Raw genomic sequence first — 17,285 nt, 5'->3', positions numbered from 1 at the left:
CTACTTGGACGACATTGTCGTGTTTTCACCAAACTTCACGACCCACCTCAAGCGACTTGACCAAGTCCTTACGTGCCTTACTTTGGCTGGCCTGCAAATGAACCTCAAGAAATGCCGTGTTGCTGCCCGCAGACTTACTATATTAGGTCATCTGGCATCTAAAGACGGAATCCTACCACACCCAGCCAAGCTGCGTGCGGTCCGCGAGGTCCCTAAACCGAGCACAACGAAGCAGCTTCGAAGCTTTATTGGGCTTTGCTCCTACCTTCGGCGATTTGTCCAGAACTTCGCGTCTATCTACCGTTGACGCAGCTGATCGGTGACGCCAAAGAAGTTTTAAACTGGTCAACGGCTTCCGAGAGCGCGTTCGAGGCCTTACGAAGGCTTCGGAAGTCACCACCGATATTGCGCCATTTTGATCCTACCGCGCCCACGGAACTTCACACGGACGCCACTAGTACCGGTCTCGGCGCTGTCCTGGCTGAACGCAATGCTGGTTGGGACGAATATGTCGTGGCGTACGCAAGTCGCGCTCTGACAAAATCGGAGTACTACTACTCCGTCACAGAAAAAGAGTACCTTGCACTCGTTTTGGCGATTGGTAAATTTCGAGCCTACCTCTGTGGACGCCCATTCGAAGTAGTCACGAACCACCATACTTTCTGCTGGTTGACCATTGAAGGATCTGTCCGGTCGTCTGCCCCGCTGGTCACTTTGGCTCTAGGAGTACGACGTTCGTGTAGGAGTACGACGCTAAGGAAGAAGGCACACTGACGCAGACGCCCTTTCTCGTTCGCCATTACGACTGGAAGCCACGTCGTAAGCGCTGGTGTCGAATAGCCACGTATCATCGTATATAGGAGCAGCATCCGCACAGTAGACGGCGATCATCATGCTTGCGCGGGGTGGCAGGGTGACGTGATTGTCGATGATCCTTACAGCAGCACGGTGGTCGGGGCTAGGTGGCGGCGAGGTGGAGTGATCACAGGAAAAAGTTATCGACTTGGTCTGCAGATCAATTATTGCGCCGTTGTCCGTCAAAAGGTCCATTTCGAGAATTGCGTCGTGGGTGCAGTTTGGTAAAATGACGAACGCAGCAGAGTACGTGCTGCCATCTATAGTGACGCGCATTGTGCACGTTACACCTGGCGTTACGAGATGGCCTCCAGCTGTGCATATGTGCGGACCGTCCTATCTTGTCGTAACTTTCTTGAGTTTAGACGCGAGTGACCCGCTCATCACCGAGTAGCCGGCTCCCGTGTCGATGAGGGCGACTACGTCAAAGCCGTCGATGGACAACTGCACGTCGGACGCTGCCTTCTTCGAGTTCAAGGTGCGTCGGGGCGTCGCATCTCTGCTTGTGCGTGTTGACGGTCGGGCACTGCGCGTCGTCGTTGTCGTCGTCTCATCGGAAGTCTCGGCCATGTTGGGTGTGCGTCGCGGCGTGTAGTTATCGTCGTGATCGGGAGACTAGCCAAGGTTCTGTCGGGACGTCGGGATGAGGGCATGTCGTAAATCAGGGTGTTCGGTGCGTCCTTACGTCGTTGGAGGGTTTTCGTTTTTCCGCCGCTGTGGAGCTTCACCTCCAGACGTTGCTGCTTTTAGTTTCCCCCGCGTGGGCTGGGGGACCGTCCACGTGCGAACTCAGCATTGCTACGGCGGTTCGACGACTGGTATGGGTAGGGCGACGGCGAACGGTTGAAACGCGTTGGTCCACGGCTGGCGTTGTAAAGGTATTCATCGATCTCAGAAGGGTGCTGGCTGGGTCGGGGGCGTGGGGCGTCGTCGGAGAACTCTCGCAAACTGAACCTGTTGTAGTGGAAGCAACTGTAGATGTGGTTGGCCTCTCCGCAGTGGTAGCACGGCGGACGATTGTCGGGCGTTCTCCACAAGTCGGTCCTCCTTAGGGCGGTGGGTTCCACCGCTGGTGGTCGGGCCGGTGACAGGGGACGACAGTACGGAGCCTCACGACGAAAGGGCGTCGGTGGGCAAAGGCGACGGACAGCAGCCGCGTAGGCCATGGCTTGCGGCTCGCCAGGTGCTTCTGGCGTCGTTGAAGTTCCCAGCGCTTGTTGCGCTTCTTCTCTAATGACGTCGGTAAGGGAAGCGACTTGTGGTTGCGGCGTCATTGGGAGCAGTTTCCGCAGCTGCTTCCTCACTATTTCACGGATAGCCTCGCGTAGGCTATCTGCGGGAATGCGCATGCTCTCAACGCAATTCTTATTGGCCATGCCAACAAGGCTGCGGTGATAATGCTTAGCGCGCATTTCGAGGGCTTTCTCAAGGGTGCTGGCTTTGGTCACGAATTCGGGGACAGTTTTTGGTGGAATGGGTACAAGTCCAGCAAATAGTTCCTCTTTCACACCACGCCTTAAGAAGCGTAACTTCTTTTCTTCCGTCATGCAAGGGTCAGCACGCCTGAAAAGCCTCTTTATCTCTTCGGCAAACACAACAACGCTTTCGTTAGGGTGTTGTGTCTGCGTTTGCAGCAAGTCCTCGGCCCCCTCTTTTCGCACAACCGTGGTGAACGTCGTTAAAAATTGAGTTCTGAAATCGTTCCAAGTCTCTGGGGAACTCTCATGGTTTTCGAACCAGATACGGGCTGAGTTTCCAGGTAGAAGAACACTTCCCTCAGTGTGTCCGCCTCGCCGCATCGGGTAAACAGCCTGACCCGTTCGACTTGCTCCAACCAGTCTTCAGGATCTTCCGAAGGTTACCCATGGAAGGATGGTGGCTCCTTTGGTTGCGGGAGAACGAGGGCAGGATTTGAAGCGGTGGTCGTGGTGCCTGTGTTGATCATGGTGGTTTTCACGACGTCTTAGTTCTTCACGTTATCCGGAAGCAGTCCAAAGTCCGGCTTTAGAACTTGCTGTCGGCGGCTGGTGCGAGTGGGGCTTGCTTGTCGGCTTGACGAGGGCGTAGGGTGCATTTACCCCGCACCTTACCAAATGTCACAAAGTCAAAGACGACGCAGTTGTCTTCAAGGAAACACGTTTATTGGAACGAACTTGTGCTCCCCTAACAACTAAAAAAATACACAGGCGGCGAAGCAGCAGTCAACAAAGTGACGTGTGCAGGCGAGCTCCGGCGATTCGAATGCCGCGGCGTCGGCTCCGCAAGAATTTATCTTTAGGCGCGAGTGTTTCTGGAACGGTCTAATTACATCCAGAACAAAGATTATTCTATGCTTTTTACGTTAGTTCAGAACTCTCTGCCCATCAAAAGAGATAATGCATACGGCATAGAAAGAAAGAATGGAACGCGCGCTTCCCTTGGCCCAGAGATAACACAGATAACACGGACCGGCGCAGCTGGGCGGTAAGAGCAAAACACAAATAAACAAACTCATTGCATGGTTCGCGGCATTGTTGTTAAATAACGGTTGGTTTATTCGAGCGAGAGTTTGTGTGGTGAAATATATTCTTTAATGTATGAATGTAGATCTATACGTTTTGACATGTACCTGAACCGTCATTATCCGCCTCTAACTCCCTTCACCCAACAGCCATAGAGGGCGCCTTACGGCCCCAGCAAACTCTTCTGAAGCGAAGCTCTACATGGCTAGTCAAAATAAAAATGTGCAGTTTCATGTACGCAGAATACGCCTCGGCGTAACCTCATGCGCGTGCACAAACACACCAGTTTGGAGAAGTGTTAGACGATAACAGAGATTAGCTGGGTTTACTGATGGCTTCGCTGCAGTATTGCATATTCCAACACTAGTAAGTCGGAGGGGCCTATCATAGGAAGCGAAAAAGAGTATTGCTCGTAGCACACCGCACACGCTGCGAGCTACTGCTTCAAGCACAGCGCATGCGACATTGATGGGTAGGGGCCAGTCGACCCCGTCTACGGGTAGGGCCCGCTACCACAGTACTAGGCGAGACTCTCAGGCGTCTTCAACTTAGAGTGTCCCAATAAATCAGTCAAGTGAACGTCCTTGAGTCAACGTCTTTGGACAGAACATTGCCTGGCTGGGCTCCCTTTTTCCCAAAAAGAAGAAAAATATTTTTTCCTTCTCTGTTTAAGACAGCTTCCCAGAAAACATGACGAGAATACCCGCTCAGCTACGCTTATATTTGCGTCTGCAATAGAGGACAACGGCCAATAACGAACATTTTTAGGGCCAACGAATGTGTTTTTTCTTCTATATAGACATTGAGTTTTAAAAGCAGGAGCGATGGCGTGAAGCAGTCTCTTCTTCGTCAAGCGGCCTGAAAAAATTTATGCAGCCCCGATTTATAAGCGAAGAAATAAATAGTGGTTATCGGAATTACCACCAAGATGGATTTATGTGGACACCAAAGGAACAACATATAGTACGATATAAATCAGTTATATTGAAAGTGAAATCCCGTTACGTTTTTCACGGGTGCCGGAAAATAAAACGCGGTATACCGAAATCGTATATCAGCAGCTGAAGTTTATTCAGCGACGTTGAAGTTGCTGGTGAATTTTTGCGGTTCTTTCTTCTTTTCAACGTCAAGGACTGCATTCTTCGGCAAAGTAAAAAAGAAGCCAGCGGTAATTGTCGCTTCGCCGGGTGCTGTGATGTACGACAATGCTTGCTGTGCTTTAAATCGGTGAATCCAGCCGCCAGACGCTTGGAAATATTCAGTGTTCAAGAAGAGCGCGGTTATGTCAACATTTTGGCATAGAAATGCCCTTCGACGTTGACATCTTCCATTCTAACTTCCTCGAAGCACGTAAGCAGGACGTCTTCCGGTATAAGAAGGGCCGAAGAGAGCGGCTGAAAAACAGAACTCCAGCAGGATATTTGAGCGCTTTACCACCGCTACCCCGCTCCAGTGAAATATTTCTCAACAAATTTCTCACCGGCGCAGCCTACACACCTGAAATGCATCGTAAATGGTACACTCCCCATTTACCCCCAAGATGCCCATACTGTCACACAAGTCCATCAGCAGACCTCACTCATCTCGTGTGGTCATGTCCTACTTTTGCCAAACACCGAACATTCACGGCACCACAACTTCACCCTGATCCCCAACAACTTGACAAAAAATTAATCCACCAAATAGCCCTTTATTCTCTAAAGAGCGGTCTGGCACGAGTTGTCGAGCGGAGACCTCACCGGTCCTACTCACAATGGACTATTTTGCCTGGCCCACCAGTTGGGATGGACTCATTTCAAGCGTGAACCTGAAAAGAACTGAACCCTCATAAGCGTGAACACGAAGCTACGCAGTGCAAGCAAAGAACTGTACTACTAGTCCCAGTGCTTTTACTACCCTCTCCCCTTTCCATTCCCCTGTTTAGACCAGCGGTCTCCCGTTTTCAATAAAAGCTTCACTACTACTTCCGGTGCGATTATGACATGTTTCGCGGCGCAGTCCAGCGCTAAGGTATCATCATCATTGCCAGGCCACGCCTGGCAGCAATGTTTTAGCCGAAAAACCGGCACTGACGCTGCCTCAGCGGCTCCGCAACGTACAGATCGCGCCCTCACGGAGAGCTGTTTCAGCTAGTAAAGCGAAGAGTAAACGTAAGATGTCTAGAAGTGCCGGTCAAGATCGACTTTCGTGATCGTATTAAAATATTTTGGGCAAAAAGACGATCTTACTAAACGCACCTTTATGCATATTTCTGATGGACGTTTGTCGGAAATAAAAAGAAAAACGTATTAATTCGAAAAACGTATTATGTCGAATCGTATCAATGAGATTCCCCTTTATATGTATTCGTATTGTGTGAACCAGCGAACGATAGAAAAGAGTGGGAAAAGTACGTACCTCAGTTCTTTTTTAGCAATACCATCTATCCTTTTTTTTTGTCCATATAGCATGCTTTCCCTTGCACTGCCCATACTGATAATGTGCTTAACGTAAAGCAACCCAATGCGTTATATTCCTTTTCAATCTGTTGTGCCGAATAAAAATATTATGCACCCCTCCGTCAAACCACGACGATAATTTAATGCGAAGGTTTCTCTTGACTGATTCGTTGGTTGCGTCAAAGTTCTCCAAACCGCTTCCACCATGCCGATATGGAGCAATGGCGTAGTCTCCTGCTTCATAACACGATAGATCTAGATTCGATTCCGCACCGGGAAAGCGTTTTGTTCTTTCAATTGCGCGTTTTCGCGTTACAGGAGCCATCACTGAGAAGACTAAAGGTTCCCTTTAAAACAATGCGGCAAGCATGCCGTTGAAAATTTTACTTCCGTTTTTTTCCCCGTACTGCGATGCAAGCGCTGCTGAGTACGCCAGTGAACTATTGTGCCACATGAAGGACCACTCTCGTTTACCTTAGAAATGACGACGTGAAATTCTCCTCGATCCATGCCAGTTTTTAAGCGCTGAGTAGAACTAACCTCGGTGGCTGGATTGAGTGGGGAAAATGCGACGCAAATAAACAAGTAAATTCCAATGGAGGATGTCGCTGCTAGTTTCCCGCGATATCACTTCCTTCCGGAGCCGCGAAATCAAGTCGTTTCATGCTCTATCGCCCACTCAAGGAAGACGGCGAGCGGGCAAAGTGTGTTTTAAAAAGCTACCGAAGTCGAGTGCGAGTGGCTTGATATTCAATTGCCTTTGTGCCCCTCTTTAAGCAAATAAAAATGAAAGAATTTCTGTCGTTGGCTTCCGAAAAGACTGTGATTCAAACCCATTCAAATGCCCTCAGGCGTGTTAGGCCTCGGTTGCGATAACAGGCGTGCCGATAATGCCATAAAAAGTCAACGGGAGACGGTAGCGAGGCTTCGTTCTACAAATATTCTTTTCAAAATTGCCTTTCAGTAAAACTTGTGCCACCCTTGTTCTTGTTTTCGCAATTGCGTTCCAGTTTGCTCCTTTACATATCAAACTGGTTTTTACCTCAATTTTCTTTATCGTGAACCACCGAAGCCTACCCAATTTTACACTCTATGTTACAACTGCACAATGTGATCAATACAAATCGTGGAGTTTGGAAATGTATGGGTATTGACTGCAGGCTCGCATAAATATACCGTATTTACCCGATTCTAACGCGCACCTTTTTTCCGCAAAAATAGGCTGAAAAATCGCATGCGCGTTAGAATCGGATACGAAACCGAAACTGCCGAAACAGCTGAAATTTTGTTCCACCCATCACCATCGCCATCTCAAGATGGCGCCAAAGCTTTTAGTAACAATTTTTCGGATCTAGGCACCTGGGCTTTTCTTTCGGCGTTCACACAAACCGTGAAATTATTCCACTTGCGTGCTTGATAACAGCAATGGCAGCAGTGGCAACGAAGGTGCGCCGCTTCCGCTTCTTACGAGCGGCTCCCACGCGTTCACAACGAGCGGTTGGCTGAAGCGTATGCATCTGGAGAAGCTCGCGGGGTGGGAATGCGAGGCGTGGGCCACGATCCTATCGAACATGGTTGAACGTTCTTTCAGAAGTGTGGCATCGCGAACGCGCTTGACGGCACCAATGACGAGTTGTTGCGGTCAGCGGAAGGCGACAAGGAGATCTCGGAGAGCGACGAAGAGTGAGATGAGTGAGACTACTTCAGTGAATAAATCGCCCGTTTCTCTCGCATTCGTTTTTCTTGCTTACAAAGTTCCTTGCGCGTTACAAACGGAGGTGCAAGTTTTTTCGGTTTTTTGCCTGGAAAATCGGGTGCGCGTTAGAATCGGGGGCGCATTAGAATCGGGTAACTACGGTATTTACCTTCCGCTTTGCAGGCGTTCCTTCCTTGACCTACTTTACACGTCACGTATATTGATTTCAACGCGTGGCCAAAGCAGTTCTTAGTAACAGTTTTCAAGCATCGTCTGAGACTGACTCGGGAAATGCGTTCCATGCGTACATTAATTGGCAGCAGGAGTTTCATAGTACCTCAGCTTTACTCCTATGTTCCTAGTCAGTAAATAAACTACGTCTCTGTGCCTTTTCAGAAACCACGTTTGTATAAAGACACAAAGCCAATCAAGAAGAATAACGGCGGCGAAATGGCCGCCCACCTGCTAGTGCCATTAAAATTACGGGAAAAGACACCTCTGTTATTCTTCCCAGAAACAGCATGCACATACATTGTAGGAGGACTAGTGTGCTACAAATGTAAACCCTATTCTGCCACTGAATATGTATTGTCCTTACACAATTTATTATACCGTATAAACCGGATTATAGGTCGACCCGGTATATAGGTCGACCCCCTACCTTGAGGTGGGAGAAGTTGACAAAAAAAATAATTCGGCACAGAAGCGCAATCACAATGTCTATATTTATTTTCGACGCCCGTCCGTCACTGCCACTCAGTATGCCTGCCGAAGTCACTCGTCCGAGCTCTGAGTCGTCCGAGGATGACTGCTTCGCACTGTCATCTTCCATGCCATCAGGCGCGTTGCTGATGGAGCACTTCCTGAACGCTCGTGTAACCATGTCGTCGGGCAGCGACTGCCCAGAGAAGGACACCGAGCTTGACACGGTCACAACCGGCCCGTATAGGTCTTTTTGTTGTCGCCGGCTATCCACTCATTGTACAGTTCGCGGAGCCGGTCCGCGCATGGCCTCCGGAGCGATCGTGAGCGAAGTTCCCGGACGAAGTTCCCGGACGAAGTCCGCCACTTTGTTCTCCAACTCGGGGTGCACCGCTTGACGTCCACAGAACGATCGGTTTGGGGGGTTGCACGCGCACAGCTTAGCTTTCTGGCTCCGCCAGTACCGCACACTTTTCTCTGAAACGCCTAACTGGCGTTACGCCTCCATATTTCCATTCTGCTCGGTGATTCAATCGCCGTCAGCTAAAACGCCCTGGCGAACTGGCGTCGACTGCCGCCACTCATCTCGGAACAGAGACGTACAGAAATGTACGCACGCACGCGTAATAGAGGAGTAAAAGACGAAAAACTACAGAAAAGCGAAATCAAATAAAAGCCTGATGAGCGAGAGAGCAGTCCGACACGAACGGCGATGGCGATTGGCGACGGACTACGCTTGCACATTGTTGCCAGACAACGATTTACATTCTGCCAATGACCGCTATATAAGACGAGGGGTGACTTTTGTGCGGAATTTTTCGGTAAAAAACTCGACCTATATTCCGGTTTATACGGTAGGTTGGATGTCGTTACACCTGATGTAATTGCTTCCTTGTTCTCATCAGAAGCTATCACCTGGCGCGGTTGCGATATTCAGCTTTGCCATTTGTTCGGATTGCAAGCCATCCGGAAGGAGCTTTTACAAACGTGGCGCTCCAGTTATGGTGAAAACATAGCACCGACGCTCAAAATATTGCCGTCGATTAGTGCTCCCTTTGCTGGAAAACATCATATTTTTCCGCAAGAAGGTATGCGTATCCACGCATAGAATGGCGCTTTTTGGATGTTTATACAACTTCCCACCTTGCTTGTTTTTGCATAGATGGGCTGCGCGTCAAAAGAAAGCTCCTCGACGTAAAGCGAAGTCGACAAAGTTACTACATGTTTTAAACAAGCAAAAATGTTTGAAAATAAATATCGCTAGCCGAGCAGGCGCATGTGGTAGCAGTTTGGTTTACTTGTGTACGTTGGCGTTTGCATAGCTAAAATACAGGGGAAGAGGTAACCGTAAATACTTGTCGCTGGCCGGTATTGTTAGCTGGCTGCAACGAAGGGAACAACTGCAGGCTCTTCACGTGGTTCGGCGCCAGGTTGAACTGCAGGAGAACCCAACATTTGGGAGGGGGGGGGGGGGGGGGGGGCTGGACCCTTTGACTCTCGCTGACATGAATCACCTTTGTAACAAGACAACGCCGCGATCCCCGTCGAACCGTGATCGCAACCTCGCCTGAACCTCTTTCGGGCCTCTAAGAGGAGTTGTTTTCCATTTTTGTGAAGCAGATTTTTTTTTACAACGCGGTGTTAATGTGACCCGGCGGAGAAGAACGAGGCTGTAGGCTTAGGACAAGCGCACCGTATATTGACGGGACAAATTGGGTAGGCAAAATTCACTAATTGATATTAAATCGAATCTCGAAGCTACAGTCCTGCAAGAACAGTCGTGTGAACAAAACAATTTGGGCTCACGTGCGAGTGCGACACCTTCCGTGCTCTGGCTCGGCACGAGGGTAGTTGGCGCTTTCAAGGCCGAGAGAGCTGCCATACGTGACTGATGCCGTGCGATAGTGCGACGCTGTTGCCTGCGCTCGCCGGTCAAGAAGGCTGTGGTGAGGACACTGTAGAGATGGCGTTGGCAGTGTGCAAGGCCATGAGGGAAAAGTGGCTCGGCTTTGAGTCTCCTGGGCGTTCGCGTCTAGCAGAGAACTCACCTAGAGCCGTGTTTCCCCTTCCTCCACCTTTCCACCTCTCTTCCGCTTCCTCCTCTTCGTCTTTCTTCTTCGCGGCATGATCCTCGTCGGCCACGCACGAGTGCATCTTCTCCCTCACTTCTAAGCGCTACGAGAAGCGCCTCCTCACACCGTGATTTTTGTGATCTCTTGAAACTTGGACATTTCACGTTTGTGGAGAATGCCGGGTTGGAACCCTGGCAGCTAGCGCAGAGGAATGTTTTGTGTTACAGACATCCGTTGGATGGCCGTGCTGGGCATATTTGGCGCTTATTGTTCTGCCACGACAGGATTTGCCACTATGGCCGCACCGGTGGCACTTAAAACACCAGTGCAGGTTCAGTATGAATGGTCGAACAGAACAACGTGTGAAGCCTGCATTTATCTATTTAGTAATTGTGTACTTTCAATCGTCAAGATAATCTGCTTGGTGGGTATTTATTGTTGTCTCGGCGTATAGTGAGGCGCCTAGCAGCAGTGACACCCTGATCTTTCAGGCCTTCTAAAAGGTGGTCATCCGTTTCACTCATCAGACCTGGATCAGAGATTACAACCTGCGCGCTTCTAATGCTGCGGTGGGGTGTAACTATGATTTCCCGATCTGACATGCGTATGAGACTGCTGGTTTGCTGGTAAGTTTTCACTTCACCTAGAGACTAGACCTTCACCGGTTCGGCCTTCTTTAGCATCGTAGAATTTGCCAAGTATGCACTCCAGAAATTTAGACACAAGAAACACAGTTTGAGAAGACAGAGGCTTTAAATATCACATACGTCAAATGGAGAAGAAGAGGGGATAGTTACCCGTATTCGGGGAAGGAATGGTTGGAATGGGCAGACGTGACACTCTGCTGCGGGCCCTTTTCATGAGTGAATGATGTTCTCGGGGAGTTTTTAATTTACCATTTAAAATAGAAAAAAGCAAGGAATAAGGGCTCCTTCTTCTCAAGCCTGACCCTGCTTGCTAGGCTGGTCCCGGAGCTCCCTGGCTGTTTACCGGGCAGGGAACCCATCGGCCGTAGCTTGACCTAGGCTCCAAAGGCCACTCTTTGTGGCTTCTAACCCTCCACCATAAACAGGTCGCCAAAGTTGGCCACAACTGGTATTTGGTGGCTCGGAGTCCGCGGTGTCGCCATTGCCGTTAGCTTGAGTACACAATGTGACCCATGCAATGAACATACATACATAAATACAAACATATACATACACATACACATACACATACATATATACACATACATATATACATACATTCATACGTACATACTTATTTTCCAGCGTTCTCTTCGATTTAGAGGGATACAGTGGTTTTCATTGGGAGTCTGTCACAAGAAAGAAGGAAAGCCCTGAGGGTGGGGTTCTGAAAATTAAAATGGACATTTTTAACTTTTCTAACCACCTATCAGGGGACGCGGTCACCAGCTTTTTTTCCAGGTAGCTTTGAGTTCAGTAACTCAACTGGACTTTTTCGAGGTACTCTGAGGTGTGTGGCAGTGTAAAAACACTACCTTTTTACACCGAGAGGTAAATTAAGAACAGACACTAATCTTGTTACACAAGATTTTCGAGTAATAAATAAAACAAAGCCGAAATAATTCCCATACCGAAAGGACAGATATTACGGAGCTTCTAAAAAAGGAGGTTTAGGACTAATGTTATTTACTGATGACTTACGGGGCTTATGTACAAAAATTCTTAGTTTGTCTTGAAATAACGAAGAAATTTTTGTTGAAGTCACAACCAGGCGATAACTATGAGACCCAAAGTTATGTCGGAGGGATATGAGAGAACATTTTTTACACACTTAGACACACTCGACAGCAATCCTTATTAATCCTTCATTAGCTAATAAGGTGGGCTTTGGTTGTGTTGTTTAGCAGGCAGACTAACAAAAGCCAAAGAGAGGTCAGCAATGTCCACTTTAAAGTAAAGTATGCAGGTTCGTGGCTTTCGGCTTCCGATGATGAGTCAGTTCGTTGATTGGTCGGTCAGTGGATCGATAGAAAGCACAGTGGACGCCAAGACTTGAAAAAAGTGAATACATAAGTATTTGACCGCTAACAAATGCACAGAATCATAACAGGAAAACGAACAAGCGATATCATGGAGAATAATTCCGCACTCTACTAACACGTGTGCCAATTGGCTAAAAAATCACGAAGGCAACGTAATTTTGGGATTTTTCTGCAGAATAACATGGCACTAGGACAATTTCTAATGTCTATTCCCCGGCCACGAATGTTCGTGTTTTCTATAGAGCATAAATCAACCTTAGATGTAGGGGATGAGTTTTCTGACCCAAAATATTTTACTTGGTTGTTAGAAAGTAGTCACAAAAAATTGGAGCTTTAAAGGTGTTTTCAGAACTTTGATGGTGTGCTAGTTGAGTCGCAATAAAGACACCTAGGTGTGTGGGTTGCTGTTAAAGTTTGAGGCCAATTTACCGTCATGTCCATGCATACCCTAGCGTTGCCACACATTACGGCATTGAGAGGGTTGTTGGAGCATTGGCGCTTACGCAGGCACGGGAGAGATAAATTTTACGGTTCCTATTACGGAACAGAAAACGGATGTAGGGATAAAAACAAAAAAAAAATTGCCTTGCCGTGTGCAAATGCGTGCAGCTCCCTTTACACTACATGCTCGCTTTTTTTTTTTGTGAAAAACTAAAACTGAAACAAAATGTGTGTAAAAGCGAAGCCATTTAAGGACTCCATTTTCTATCATCGCAGTTTACGCTCGTTCGAGCATGTCGTAAATGTAGGACGATAGCTTGATGAGGCTAGTGCGTCCCAAAGCGCGCTTGTGATGGGTGCCTAGTATGTAGACTTGTGTTTCGTTTTCGTGTGGTAGCTTTTTTCAGGCCGTGCGGGGTTCTAATAAGCGAAAACAGTTTCAGCGTTGTAGAGAGGTGTCTGCTTTTGGCACCTCATACCGAAGAGCGGTGAACTTTATTACTTAATTTTGTACTTGGTGAGTCGTCCGAGGTTATCAAGCGTATAAAAAATGAAATAATGGTCTAGCACTATCAACCCCTTTTTTATGCCTACACAGCAGCGCAAATGTTGGATATTTTCCTTTCCCTGCGACGCACTTGCCGCCATGTAGTAGATGTTAGGTTTACAATTTATTCTTTACGTTTTAAGAGGGAACAGCATCCTCTGCTCTGTGTGTAACTTTGCCTAACACGAGCCGCATTTCCTCTGGCGAGAAAAAGAAATAAGCACCGCGATAAATGATCCATGTGAACGCTTCACGCACGAAAAGGGAATGACCGGCTGTTGGGCACTCATCTTGGTCTTATTTTCTCCAAATATATATTTTACAATTGGGCTGATGGAAAATTAACCATTTAACACGATATAGCGTATTCTTACGGAAAATATTCGTTTACAACGATTACTCCTTCACAAGACTGTATTTGAGGAAAACTGCGTATATTTCAATAGAGACGGAGATTCACAATATATTGACTTCAGAGCACTGCCTAACAAAGTACGTGCGTACCTATGCGAACATATGTTGTATGTTGACTTGAAATGCTGTGCGGTGGGAAACAGAGGTTCCCCCCCCCCCTGACGCTGTAGTCGAACTAGGTACATTTTGAAGGGATTCTCGATGCTGCGCCACTTAACTAAGCAGAAGGGACACGTACTTGTGCTTCTTTTTAGTGGCATTCAGGGAGATATCAGGGCATGTTGCATCTTGAAGTGGTATCCAAGGCGGTTTCGCCAACTGTGTAAGGAAGGTGACGTTTGTAGCTTGTGTCCGACTTATCACTTGGCGCAGAATGGCGACACCAGAGTCATGTCGCACCTGTGCCATAAAACGGTACTAAACCGAGGAGAAAAAAATATTTATGAGCTTGAAAGAGAGTGGAACCCAGTTCCAGAGTCCACGCGCTGCGCTAGCCTTCTTCGCTCGTATGCCAGGGGAGTCTGGTCCTCCAGTTTACAGCTAGCCAACAGTGTCTGCAGCAGATCAGGAAAGGAACGGGTGTAGACAGGTATTAGGGTGGGTTTGCGAGTGAAGTCTGAAATTTCTTATTAGTGGGTAACTAGCTGTGGACAAAATTTCCATTGAGCCGTGTACTGTGCGGGAAAGAATAAATTCATTTGAACTGGGTGTACGTACGTCTTTGTTTGAAATTGTTGGATGGTTCTTTTCTAAGTTTTGCGGAGGGATGAGTGAGACCACAGGATGTTAGGTCTAGTTGTGCGGTAAAATTGATTAATGTCCTGATAGGTGAGAAGTGGGGTCTAATCTCCGTTTACCTCGGGGGCTCAGTGGGCGTGTTCGCGAGCCTGTTGGTGGAGAAGTTGTCGCCCGTTACGGAAGCACGGGCAGGTGTGAACACGATCATCGTCACTCATCGAGCTGGACGGTACTGTGGAAGTACCTGTAGTGTCACTTGTGCCACGCTCCCTGACGGGAACCTGCGGCACGTTGCATGAGAATCAGAGATGATGACCTTGCTCATTTTGGGAAGTGCGCAAACAATACTTGGGCAAGCAATAAGACACTACGTAATATAAACTTGTAGCGCCACCATCATCATCTTCTTAAGCACCACCATTATCATCAGCAGATTGGCCAGCTGGCACGGGACACTCGGAACCCGGCACACCTCGGGAACGGCACCCTCGTTCTACGCGCCTCGTCCTGTTCATGGCACAGCCAACGCAACCGAAATAAACGTGGGCTCGGCCGCACCGCCTCATCAGCCGCCCACAATTTGGTGACCCAGACAAGCGGCTTCGCCATGGCATCACGCCGCTGCTTCCCCAGCCACAATGCGGACAACGGCACGCGACGAACGTCCATCGCCCTCCCAGAAATTCCCTTGCTGATTCCGTTTGACGCCATCAGAAACCACGCTGCATGGTTCGTCATCCTGGAGAGCCATTTTTACGTTCATGATATCCAGTCCCAGGAAACCAGGTACCTCATCACTTTAGAGAAGTTGCCTGCCGACCTAATTGAGCTCATTCAGCTGCCGGCCCCAGGCCCTAGTGCATACGACAATCTGAAGGCCGCTGTCCTAAACCACTGCGGTATGGGAATCCAGCGGACGCCAACGGCGGCTGAACCAACGCCAATGTCTACACCACCACGCCTTCCAACGGCACCTGTCGATTCCAATTCGTCGGAATGTCCAGCATGGCCTCTCCAGGAAACACGAGCGCCAGCTACGACTTCCAGCAAGACAGAGTCGACCTTTCGCTTCGTGAACTCGACAGCACATCCTGACGCCGAACCACCTCCGCAGGGCAGGTGTACGAGTGATCTCCGAGACCACTCCACTCCCGTTGTACGACAGCCGTCTTCCTCGCCTCAGGATGTACGGCAGCCGACGGAAGCCCGAGATTCACGGAAGTCCAACTTACCGTCGAAGCTGATCAGACTGCCCCCGACAATCCTGACGTCCTGCCTACGATGACAAGACTGGAACAAGGATAGCGGGGCAAGCCTCCCAACAAACGTGGCCGAAAAAAGCATTACGTGTCTCCTTGCCATCGCGAGACGCCTCACGAACTGGCCACCAGACCTCGACCGATTCCCTGCTGCAAGATAACTTTCAGTCGACACTATAACATCAGCTCAACTGTGCGACTACGAGCAAGGCACACAAAACTAGCATGCAAGACGGGATCGAGACTTCACGGCAGAGCAACCACAGCTCATCATCGGAAGGCTCCGCGATGCCGCCTCCCGTTTCGTGTGCGCAAGTTGCAAAGACAGCGATGCAGTCACCATCCCCACTCTAAAGACCACCCGCGCAGGTATTTCAACTTCCCTTACACTGCATATCGGCCGCTCCTGTGCCTCCCGTGGAAGCTGTGCTTGCTAATCAAACCGTCTACGGAAGATCCAGTGGCACCGCTTCCACCCACGCGTCCGCTGCCGCACTCCCAGCCTCGTCCACCAGAGGTTTCCCCACATCCCGGACGCTACCTCACCGACGACCAGGACCGTGCCGTTATTCAACCCCTACCCCTTGACCACTGACTGCCCACGGACTCTTCCTGACAACGGACAAATTGTACATACCTGTACATAGTGCGTAGTGCATTTTCGTGCATTGTCATTTACATCCGTCACTTTACCGCGCATCACGCTAGGGGGGGAGCCCTGTAGCGCCACCATAATCATCTTCTTAAGCACCACCATCATCATCAGCAGATTGGCCAGCTGGCACGGGACACTCGGAACCTGGCCCACCTCGGGAACGGCACCCTCGTTCTACGCGCCTCGTCATGTCCATGGCACAGCCAACGCAACCGAAATAAACGTGGGCTCGGCCGCACCACCTCATCGGCCGCCCACAAACTGAAAAATTTGCATTCCACCATAGCCACCGTCGTCACATACTGTACATTGCAATCTACCATGCAGCAAGATCACTGGTAAACACTGCATATAATCCTACCACCCGTGTAGAAACTCAGAAACAAACGACAGAGCACACTTTCTCGCCCCTTCTCCAGCAAAGCAGATTCAGCGTCTGACAGCATGAGAGACAGTTGGTTTACACATGTATCTCCTTCTTTCTTGATATCAAACGTTTCCACAATCTCTCTTATGGCCCCTTTCTGTCGCATTTTGTCGTATCGTAGACTGTAAGGCACACTATGTGATCAAGATGGCTTTGTTTGTCTGTATATATGTGTGTGTTCACAGATAAAATGTTTTAGTTGATAGTAGCGTGTCCAAGTGTAGTTCCCTTTTCCCTACATAAACCTTTATGAACACGCCCAACTTGCAGCCCTTGTAGAATTGATAAGGGCTAAGGCAAATGCGAGTTATTCGGCACGTCAAGGGAACGTCGTCCGAATGGATGCGCACACAATTCAATGGTTTCCGAATGTTGCGACTGCAACCATGGTCTTGTTGTCAGTCTAGCACGCCACCTCGGGGTTGGAGAAGTCATAGCGACTGCGGTATGAGCGTTTGTGGGCTCGACTGCGGGCAGTCCTGCGCTTGGAATTGAAGTCGGGGTTCATATTCTTAGGGAGGTATCTGACCGA

The sequence above is a fragment of the Haemaphysalis longicornis genome, unplaced genomic scaffold, assembly GCF_048455015.1.
Source record: "Haemaphysalis longicornis isolate Haplotype H1 unplaced genomic scaffold, Haemaphysalis longicornis Haplotype H1 scaffold_4, whole genome shotgun sequence".
NCBI lineage: Eukaryota > Metazoa > Arthropoda > Arachnida > Ixodida > Ixodidae > Haemaphysalis > Haemaphysalis longicornis.
Note: the sequence above shows the minus strand (reverse complement) of the source record.